Below are 11,008 nucleotides of genomic sequence, written 5' to 3'. Positions count from 1 at the left end.
CCCTCTGCTCTTCCCCCTGCACTCTTTTGCTCCCTGTCTCTGGAAGTAAATGAATAAATCTTAAGAAAAACCTATTGCAAAACAGGCTAAATGCAGAAGCAGCTATGAGAATCTGACTATCTTCTATTAAGCTGGATGTTAAGGTTGTAAAAATATATAACAATTATACTCTAACTTTTTTAAATTTTAGAAAATATAATTATTTATTTTTAAAAGATTTTATTTATTTATTTGTCAGGGGGGTGGGCACAAGCAGGGGGAACTGCAGGCAGAGGGAGAAGCAGGATCCCTACTGAGCATGAAGCCCAACACATGACTCATCTCAGGACCCGGGCAGGGATCATGACCTGAGCTGAAGGCAGACACTTAACTGATGAAGGCACCCAGGCATCCCAAAATATAATTATTTCTGACAAAACAAGTTATTTATGTTAATATTTGATGGATTTTTTTATTTTTAAATGAATTAATACATAGATATTAAAAAATTTATTAGCTTTAACTCCTACAGTGTTACTGTGGTAAATAGCTATTAGTATAACCCAGATAATTAAAGACTTTTTGGAATCCTCAATAATTTTAACGAATTTAAAGGGGTCCTGAGACCAAAAACTATGAGAGCTGCTATTCTAGTGGAATTCCTTTCAAATGGAAGGAAATACCACAAGTAGGGAAAAAAGGTTTTTCTCTTTAACAAAAGAAACTATCTCAGAAGTTGTTTTGGAAGATGCTGTTGACTGGCTTCCTTCAACCACTGGGAATTATTCTTATTTTAGAATAGAGGCCGAAAAACCAAATACTTTTCAAACATCCACTGTATCCAGAAACAGCCATGTGACCTAGTTTTGGAACATGAAATTGTAGAAGATGCTGTTGGTGGCCTGTCCTGCTCTCCCTACTGGGACAATGTGTCTCTCCCCTAGCTGCTGTGAATGGTCTTCAACAAAAGGTAGCCTCCTTGCTGCGAAATGCAATGACTAGAAGGGTATGCTCCGTACCCTAGGCTGAGGTGAAATTTCAGCAGAATCCACGTCTTTGCCTGGCTCCTTCCCTCAGCTTTACACTACTTTCTTTACTCCCTTCTAAGTTTTACTGAAAATACTCCCTCAATCAGTCACTCACATAAGAACCTTCATTTCAAACTCTGGAGAACCCTGTCTAAGACAGACCTAGGCAGAAGTCAGTGGGAGTGACTTTCTGGAAAAGCATTTGCTTTCTTTTTTTTTTTTTTTTTTAAGATTTTATTTATTTATTTGACAGAGAGAAATCACAAGTAGACGGAGAGGCAGGCAGAGAGAGAGAGAGAGGGAAGCAGGCTCCCTGCCGAGCAGAGAGCCCAATGCGGGACTCGATCCCAGGAGCCTGAGATCATGACCTGAGCCGAAGGCAGCGGCTTAACCCACTGAGCCACCCAGGCGCCCTGCTTTCTTGATGAACAAAAGGGAAAGGGGAACATACCCAGTGGCTGCCTTGCCTCTCCCATTTCTTCTTTCCCAGAGCATCATTGTGATGTCTGATCTATGGCTCCTACCCTGTGGCTAAGAGGCAATAGACAAAAGGGAAAGGCCAGAGAGCCCGAGCCAGTGCCAGCAGCTCCTACTTCCAGAATTTTATATGTGAGAAAAATTAATTCTATTTGCTTAACTCAATGGTTCTCTTAATTGCAATTGAACACATTACTGTCTGATATAGTTGCTGTGAGAATATAATGAGAAAATAAAGGACATAGCATATAGCAAACACTCAAAAACTTGTCACGTCCCCTCATCTCTTTTTAAATTAATTTTCTTGGTTGGAGTTTATGAAAAGCCAGATGAAATAATACAATACCTTTGTATATTATAGGTCAACATTACCCCTTTCTGAGCTACTTATATTTTTGAACCAATGCCTTGATTAAGAGAAGAATAACTAGGGGTCCCTGGGTGGCTCAGTCAGTTAAACTTCTGACTCTTGGTTTAAGCTCAGGTCATGATTTCAGGGTTGTGGGATCGAACCCTGTGTGGGGCTTTGCACTTAGCATGGAGTCTGCTTAAGATTCTCTTTCTCCTTCTGCTTCTGCCCCTCCCCCCTGCTCTCTCTCTCTATCAAAATAAATAAAATCTTTTTAGAGAGAGGACGAGAGGGAGATAGATAGCTAAATGATAGGGAGGAACAGTGAATTTTGTCTCTCCTTACATTTCAGCAGAGAACGATGGCCTTATGTGCTGGGAGGGTTGACCCAGCTCATTGCTTTAATATCTCCTAAAAGAAAAATACTTTGCATCTTCAAAAACATGTTATTATTAGGCTGGTGTTGGCTCACCCTTCAAGTCTTTAATAATAGCACCAAAAATACTTGTACCAAAGCAGAAGAGGGACTTGGGTGTCAGGAACAGCAGGGTCTTTGTGTGGACTGTGGTCCTATGTATGTATCATGACATCTCGCTGTTTTTTTTTTTTTGGTGGGGGGGAGCACCCTTGCTTTGTGCCTATGCATCTTATTATTTATGGAAACAAAGCTTGTCCTTGGAGTAATGAGTCTGCTGGTGACAGGGATATATTGTTTGAAATGCACTGAATGCCTCAGGTTTATGTGCTGTTAAATAATGCAATTCAGCCCAGTTTAGCAAATGTTTATTGAACGCCCACTGTGCGCCAGACACGGTGAGGCCTGAGGGGCAAAGTCGGTCCTGGCCCGCCTCTGTGGACCCAAGATCGGTGGGGGCGGCCGCAGACGTATATGCATGTCACTTGCACATAGGGTTGGTGCTGAGATAAAGATTCTGAGAGATTTTTGAGGGAGGGAGGGAGTGATTCATTCCTCTTTGGGTGTTGAAGAGAGAGGCATCTAGATGTCTGTCAGAAGAGAAGATGCTCTCTGTTTGTGTCTGCTATCTTCTGTCACCTAATTATATCTTATGCTTGTTAAAACAGAAAGTCCTTTCTTGTAGCCATACACCATCCCCACAGGGTGGGTTTGTCATGTAAATTTACACATGAAGTGTAAACTGAGGCTCAGCAGAGTTTAAAGCGCTCATGTGACTTTACACGATGAAGGAGCAGGTATTCTAACACCAGATTTACTTCTTTCTCAGTTTGGTTTGCTTGTTTTTGTTTTTTTACAGTATTTTTTACAGTCCGTAGCAGTGGTTCACAAGCTAGGTTGGATGTTAGAATGTGCCGGAAGGTTTTAAAAATCCCTGTGCCCAGGCTGTACTCCAATTAAATACTCTGTACTCTGTACTCTCCGGGGCGGGGCCCAGGCATCCGTGTTCTGGTTCTTAAAAATTATTATTTTTTAATTTGTTTTAAATTGAGGTAAACCACACATAACATAAAATTTACTGTCTTGGCCATTGTTAAATATAAAATGCAGTGTCGTAAGGCACGTTGAAGTTGCCGGGCCACCATCACTGCCATCCACCCACAGAACCTTTCCATCTTGTAAAAGGGAACTGAATACCCACTGAAGAGTAACTCCCCATTACCTCCTTCCTCCAGCCCTTGGCAGTCTCCACTCTGCTTTCCGCCTCGATGAATCTGACTTCAGGTACCTTATATAGTTAGAATCATGCAGCGATTGTCCTTTTGTGACTAGGTTTTTCCACTTCCATCATGCCCTGAAGGTTTGCCATATGTCAGACTTTCCTTCCTTTTTAAGACCAAATAATACTCCCTTGTAGTTTTATGCCGTACTTTGTTTATACATTCTTTGTTAATGACCACTTGGGTTGCTTCCACCTTTTGGCTATTGCAACTAATGCTGCTGTGAACATGAACATGGGATACCCAATTACTTTGGGTATATATCCAGAGATGGAAACCTGCTGGATTTTATGATAATTTTATTTTTAATTTTTTGAGAAACCACTGTATGGTTTTCTGTAGTGGTTGTACCATTTTACGTTCCTAAAAAAAGAGTCCCTGTATTTTCTTAAAGCTCCCTGGTGATTTCAGCAGCCAACCAAGATTGGGAACCCCTATAAGAGACTGACCTCCTCAAGTACAAAACTCAAACTTATTCACTTTTTGTAGCCATAGCCCTCTGCACCAAGCATTACAAACTGTGTCACTGCATTCGTGTTGAGTGGAATTCCTCTATGTTGGGTTCATTTTATCTCCCACATAGTTTTTGTGACTCAGAGGCTAAAGCCGCTTTCTCTGTGATGCACATATAGTGACAGACCTCTTAAGTTTTCCTCTGTTTTGAACATATTTCTGCCTTAGTCGGATTTATTCTTTGGTGGTAGAGGCACCAAGCATAATGTTGTAGAAAATGTTGCTTCTACACCAAATGGAACAGGAAAAATAAAATAAGAGAAAGAAATAAATATATAAGATAATAATTTATATAAATAATAATTTATATAAATAGACAAATTTATATAAATAAATAAGAGAAGTAAAAATAAAATAACAGAAATAAAAGTGGCTACCATGTTTTCTTCAGGTCTGAAGCGCATGGACCCACTATCTGCATGACTGACTGAAGATCTTCTAGATGAGACTTCTCAATTAATCTTCTTTTTTAAGATTTTATTTATTTATTTGACAGAGAGATCACAAGTAGGCAGAGAGGCAGGCAGAGGGAGAGAAGCAGGCTCCCTGCTGAGCAGAGTGCCCGATGCAGGGCTTGATCACAGAACCCTGAGACCATGACCTGAGTTGAAGGCAGAGGCTTAACCCACTGAGCCACCCAGGTGTCCCGTGACTTCTCAATTAATCTTGTTCACCAGCCTCTTCCCTATTCCTGCTTCCTGCAAACTGAGAAGGAGCTTTTACTGTTTAGATTGTGTTTTCCTTGGTGGAAATAGCTAAGGCCAAGAGAAGAGAAATATTGGGGTTTTGATCATAATCATCTCAATCTAAGAGACCCATCAGTCCCTACACACATTAAGAATGAGAGTCTCTGAGTTTGTATAGGGACAGACACAGGAAGTGAAACACAGAAATGGAAGGGGAGGCCAAAAGTCATTGCATTCGTTGTCTCTGTTTTCTCTTTGGCTTCTTGTCAAGAAGAATTTATGTAATCATCTTGATTTAGAAGACTTTTAGTGTCAGTGAGCGGTCTTTTTTATTACTTCTGTCTTCTGCTGGCCTTTCCTGGGCCTCTTATATTTCCATCAAGCTATTGGCATTCTGTCTGAATCAATAGCAGGCAAAGGTCTCTTTCTTGGATATGCAGCACATTATATTCTATCTGGAATCAGAAATGAAGAATTATAGTTGTTTAGAATCAGGAGAGACTTTGAGAGATGTCTGACCCGAACTCATTTTTATTTTGACCTACTCTGACGTAGCTGATTAGTAGCAGAGTTGAGACCAGGACCCAAGTGTTCTCTTACTGAGTACATTACTTTTGCCATATTCTTTGTTTGCATTCATTCATTTCTTCCTTCAGTATTTATTTATCTTCTATTACATTTTAGACACAGTGCTGGGCATTGGGGGAACAGCAGTGTAGACCTGTTTCCCTTTCTATAAGCTCTGGTGGAGGAGACACCCAATTGGTCATACAGGGCAGTATAAAGAAAGGCATCAACCCCCTTGGAGAGGAAGATCAGGGAGGAATTACTGGATGAAGTGATGTTTAAACTAAAAACTAAGGAGCTAGTAGGAGTTTGCTAGGGGAGACTAGAGGGTGTCCCAGGAAGAGCAAAGAATACAAAGAATATGTGCAAAGGCCCAGACAGAGGAGAGCGGTACATTTGAAGAACTGAGAAAAATTCAGAGAAACAGGGCTTAGATCAGGCTGGCTCTTGTCGGCCATACTGAAGAATGTGGACTTCATGCTGAGGACAGTGGGACCCGCTGGAAAGTTTAAGCAGGATTTTAGAATGACCAGAATTGCATTGGAGAAAGTTTATTCTCACTGCCACATGGAGGATGGATTTGAGGTGGGCAAGACAAGGGGCAGAGAGAACAATTAAGGGTCCCTTGTGATAATCCAGATGAGAGAGGATGATGACTTGGACCTAGTTTGTTGCAGAGAGGGTAGGGAGAAGTGAGTAGGTTTCAGAGGTGTGGCTATGATGGCTGGGCCATGGGAGATTGTCAGCCACGTGGGCACCATGTCTTGGGAAGGCACCAGAGACAAAAGTTGAGGTCTGAGGAGTAAGGATGGGGGTGATGGCGGACATGTTGGTGTGGAAGAGCCTTTTGGACTCACACACATCTCAAACTGACATACCAAATGATGCCTGTTTTGGGCTGAGTTCATTCTCTCCAGATTCACATATGGAAGTACTAACCGCTAGTAACTCAGAATAAAACTGTATTTGGAAATAGGACCTTTAAAGAGGTGATTACATTAAAACAAGTCTTTTAGGGTGGGCCCTACTCCAGTTTGACTGGTATCCTTATAAGAAGAGGAAATCTGGACCCGGAAAGAGATACACATATTTATCTTGGTGACACCTTGATGTTGAACTTTCAGCCTCCAATGCCATAAGACACTAAATTTGCATTGTTGAAGCCATCTCTTCTGTGGAAGCAGACTAATACATCAGATCAGTTCAGGGGCACCGAGGGGGGGGGGGTGGGCACAGCCATTAAGCGTCTGTCTTCGGCTGGGGTCATGATCCCAGGGTCCTGGGATTGAGCCCAAAGTTGGGCTCCTTGCTCTGTGGGGAGCCTGCTTCTCCTTCTGCCCCTGCTTGTGTTTCCCCCTCCTCAGTCAAATAAATAAATAAAATCTTAAAAAAAAAAAAAAAAGCCAAGTTCATTATTTCCCTCCCTTTCCATTAACTCTTTTTAAATGAAGATATCCATAGGCAGTTAGACACAGGGGTCTGCAGAGAGGACCTAAAGTTAAGGGTTGGAAGTCCTCAGCACACAGAATCATTGGGGCTACGAGAGGATGGGGTCATCCACACTGTGTGGCTGGAGGAGAGAGGAGCACTAGGGCCCAAATGCTGAGAAAGCACTAGTCAGAGAGGCAGAGGAGACCCGATCCCTCATCCCTTGTGCCCCAGGAGCCCAGGGAAGGGAGTGATACTTGTGTCTGAGGCTAAGAGGTAAGTGAGCGCATGAGCTTGGAGAACACCTACAAGGAAGTGACTGGAAGGAAGCCAGGCTGCTGCCCTTGAGAAACTGGAGGTGTTGGGACAGACATGGCTCACGAGAAACTTGGCTAGATGGGAAGACGTGTTAAGAGCAGAACCTAGAGAGAGGCTGAGGAAGAATCTTTTTTCAAAAAGAAAACACATAAGACACTTGAGCAAGCCTGAGAGCTGAGGAGAAAGGGACGGGCTCACTGTTCAAATGAGAGGGGATCAGCGGTAGAGCCCAGTCTCCAAGGTCACAGCTGAGGGCTCCACCACCCTTGTCCAAAGCTGGGCCTTATCTAGGAGGAGGGAAGGCAAGGACCAGCTGCAGAGTCAGGAGGCAGAGGGAGCCGTCTTCTGGTGGCTTCCTTCCTCTGAGAGCAAGGAGAGGCTATCAACAGATAGTACTGGGATGCCATGGGCAGGGGGCCTCTTACACAGATGTGAGGACTATGGGGACAGTCTCCGTGAGTTCTGCCAACTGTGGAGGGAAGGCAGACCTCATGACAAGCTATATCACTCCAGGTATGTTACAAACACCATGCAAAATCTGATGGATGAAATTATACCTGTTCTGGGGCACCTGGGTGGCTCAGTCATTAAGCGTCTGCCTTCGGCTCAGGTCATGATCCCGGGGTCCTGGAATCGAGTCCCGCATCAGGCTCCCTGCTCAGTGGGAGGCCTGTTTCTCCCTCTCTCACTCCCCTTGCTTGTGTTCTCTCTCTCTCTCTCTGTTAAATAAATAAATAAATAAATAAATAAAGGAAATTATACCTGTTCTGCAGGTGAGAGATTAGGAATCTAGAAGTCAAAATTCTGCCCGTAGTCACATGCTTTGTAAGTTCCCCAAGCAGGATTTAAACCCAGAGTCCTCAAAGCCTTGGCCTGTGCCCTCAATTTCCTGTCCTCCCCACCCCAGGCTGGATCAAACTAGTGGGTACCTTGGTGGGCTAATCATTTGCCTACCCTTAAAACCTATACATGTTTGCAATTTGTTCCAAGTTAATTTGGAGGAAGGATCAAGTTCTGTGTGCAGGAATTGCAGAGATGAACCCAGTAGTCCCCAGCCTTCAGGTCCTCTGAGTACAACAGAAGGCCTCGGGTCAACTGGACCCGCTGTTCCTGAGGACGCAGTTCACAGGTCACTTGTGGAATTTTGATGCCTGCTTGGCTGGGGGTAGGGAGGTGGGGGTGGATTTTGAGGATGGGGAAAGTGGGGGGCCTCTACAGCTTCCCAACCTGGTAGCTTATCAAACTGCAGACACTTCTTTATTTACAGATGGCTTAGGTTCAAAAGGTAGTTCCTAAATCCATTCATGTATGGGTCCAAGGAGGCAGGTATTAGACAAGCCACCAACACACCAGGGGTGATTGTCCTCTGACATGAGTTTTGTTTTGGTCTATCTAGGAAAGATTTAGAGCCGAGTAGCATTTGTAATTTCTTCCAACCATGTCCTGTGACCTCCCTAGGAAGAACTGTAGATTCTGTCTTTTTTCTACCTGGCTATATTTCCAATGACATTTTCATGCCTTTGTGATATTTAGCACTACAGCTATGTCCTAGACAGTTGTCCGGCTGAGCTGCTCCCCAGGCCAGCCCTCTGGCCATACCATGCCTCAGTTTCTCACAGTATGTCAAATAATAGACCTGACTTGTTCTGGGTGTATAGGTGACTCATTGCTGAAATCACGTAAGTCATACAGCTCTCATACTGTGAGAACCCATCAGAGCTGCTGTGACCCGTGTTTCTATGAATTACTCATGATTTGTCAAACCCCAGAAGGTTTAACTTCGGAAATGTTGAGGTGTTACCTTGACTGGGTCTGAGAAAGTGGTCTTTTCTCACCAGGGAGATTTCCACTGAAGTAAAATCCTTACTGTGTCTTGCTGTTTTTTTTTTTTTAGGTCAGTTTTGGGAAATTATAAGTGTTCCAGGCTTAAAAGAAGCAGGCCACAGATAACCAAAAACCTCAGAAAGGGAACTCTAGGGTAGCTTATTGATGCCATCTTAGTGCCTCAGAGGAATCTGTGTTGTGGAGGGGACTGGAGCAACATGGGGAGACTAACCATCTTATTTTGCCGTGACTGAGGGGTTCCAGGGATATCAGAACTTTGGGACTGAAACTGGGTAAGTTGTGGGCAAACCAGGAGGCAATGCTCATCTTACTTTTTTAAAAATAAACTTTTTATTATAGACTACTTTAGGATTTAAAGAAAAATTGCAAAGATGGAATGGAGTTCCCATATACCCCCAAACCAGTTTCCCTGCTATTAATAGTTTGTATGAATATGCAACCCTTGTCACTATTAACACATAATAACTGAAGTCCGTCTTTTATTTAGATCTTCTTGGTTTTTATCTAATGTCCTTTTTCTGGCCCAGGATTCTACCCAGGATACCCCATGGCAATGAGTTGTTGTGCCTCCTTAGGCTCCTCTTGGCTGCGACAGTCTCTCAAACTTTCCTCGTTTTTGATGACTTTGACAAATTTGAGGAGGTCAGGTATTTTGTAGAATGACACTCAACTGGGATTTGTCTGAAGGTTTTCTCATGATGAGCCTGGGTTTATGAGTTTTGGGGAGTAAGATCACAGAGGAAAAGTGCCATACTCATCATATCTTATCAAGGACACATGCTATCAATTTGTCACTGCTGACGCTCACCTTAATCACCTGCTTTAGGCAGTGTCTGTCGGGTTTCTCAGCTGTAACATTACAGATCCTTTCTTCTCACTTTCCATGCCACATTCTTGGGAAGGAATTCACTGCGGGCAGCTCACACTTAAGGAGCGAGAGACTGTGCTCTACCTCTTCAATCAACAAGTGTCGACATAAATTATTTGGAATTCTTTGTCATGGGAAGTTTGTATGTTCCCCCTAATTAATTGATCTGTTATGTTACAATTCTCTAATGACAGGTGACCTTTTCAAACACTTATTTGCCAGAGAGGTCTAAACATCAAAGAACATAAGCAACCCTTTGTGTGGGGTATATTTTCTTTGGTCAGACGTCTGTTCAAATCTTTTCTACTTCTGAAAGCAATCTGGGACTTGAGACTTTGTGTGTGTGTGTGTGTGTGTGTGTGTGTGTAAAAACCTGCCAACCATAGGTTTCTTCAGTGGTGGCTTCTGATACTCTTCTGGAGGCTCAGCCCACCCAATTCTGGGTCAGATCTGACCAGAGCAGGGTGGAGTTGGGAGGTAGACTCTGGAATAGTCCTAGGTGAGGTTCAGTGGAAACGGTTTGCCTCGATTTTTCAACTCGCTTATAACCTCTGTCAAATACTTCTTGAAATAGACTAGGCTCTAAAATATTTCATGATCTCACAAATATCCATGGCTTTCCCTCACCAGTAAAACTAATTTAGGCAGCATCAGCCACAACACACATAAGCTTTGTAGGACTGTGAAAACATTCTGGTTTCTAGGCACTCTTATTTAACAAAGAACCGGGAGCAAGGTGGGTTTGGAGGGATGTCTGGACACGTGAACAATTCCTTATCTTGAATGCAATTATTTACGCCTTTTGAAAAAGACCTTAAGGGTTTGGAACCTGAGTTTACAGTTATGGGAGAAAATCAATTCAGGAGAAATGCCATGTAGCACTGTCACACACAAAGGGCTGCTTGTGTTCTTTGATGTTTAGACCTCTCTGGTAGTTTCTCTGAGTTTACTAAAGACCCTCTTAAAGGCGAAGACCCATTGCTTTCACAACTCACCGACGTGGGTGTTTCAAAGGAAATGTTGTTTACCTGCCCCGGATTAGGATTTTGACAAGCCATCCAATAAAGGAAGTTCATCTGTGTGTGCATTAGGTGGGCAGCTGGAGGCAGTGTGACCACTAGGGGTCAGGTGATGTCCTGATAAAGGAGGCAGTCTGGGGAGAAAGGAGGGGTGAGGGGGAAGCCTCTGGCCAGCTTGCATTTTCAGAGAGAGGGGTCCACCATTCCTGGATCGAACTGAAATGTAGCCATTCCAA

Source organism: Mustela lutreola, chromosome 2 (genome assembly GCF_030435805.1).
Source record: "Mustela lutreola isolate mMusLut2 chromosome 2, mMusLut2.pri, whole genome shotgun sequence".
Lineage (NCBI taxonomy): Eukaryota > Metazoa > Chordata > Mammalia > Carnivora > Mustelidae > Mustela > Mustela lutreola.
Note: the sequence above shows the minus strand (reverse complement) of the source record.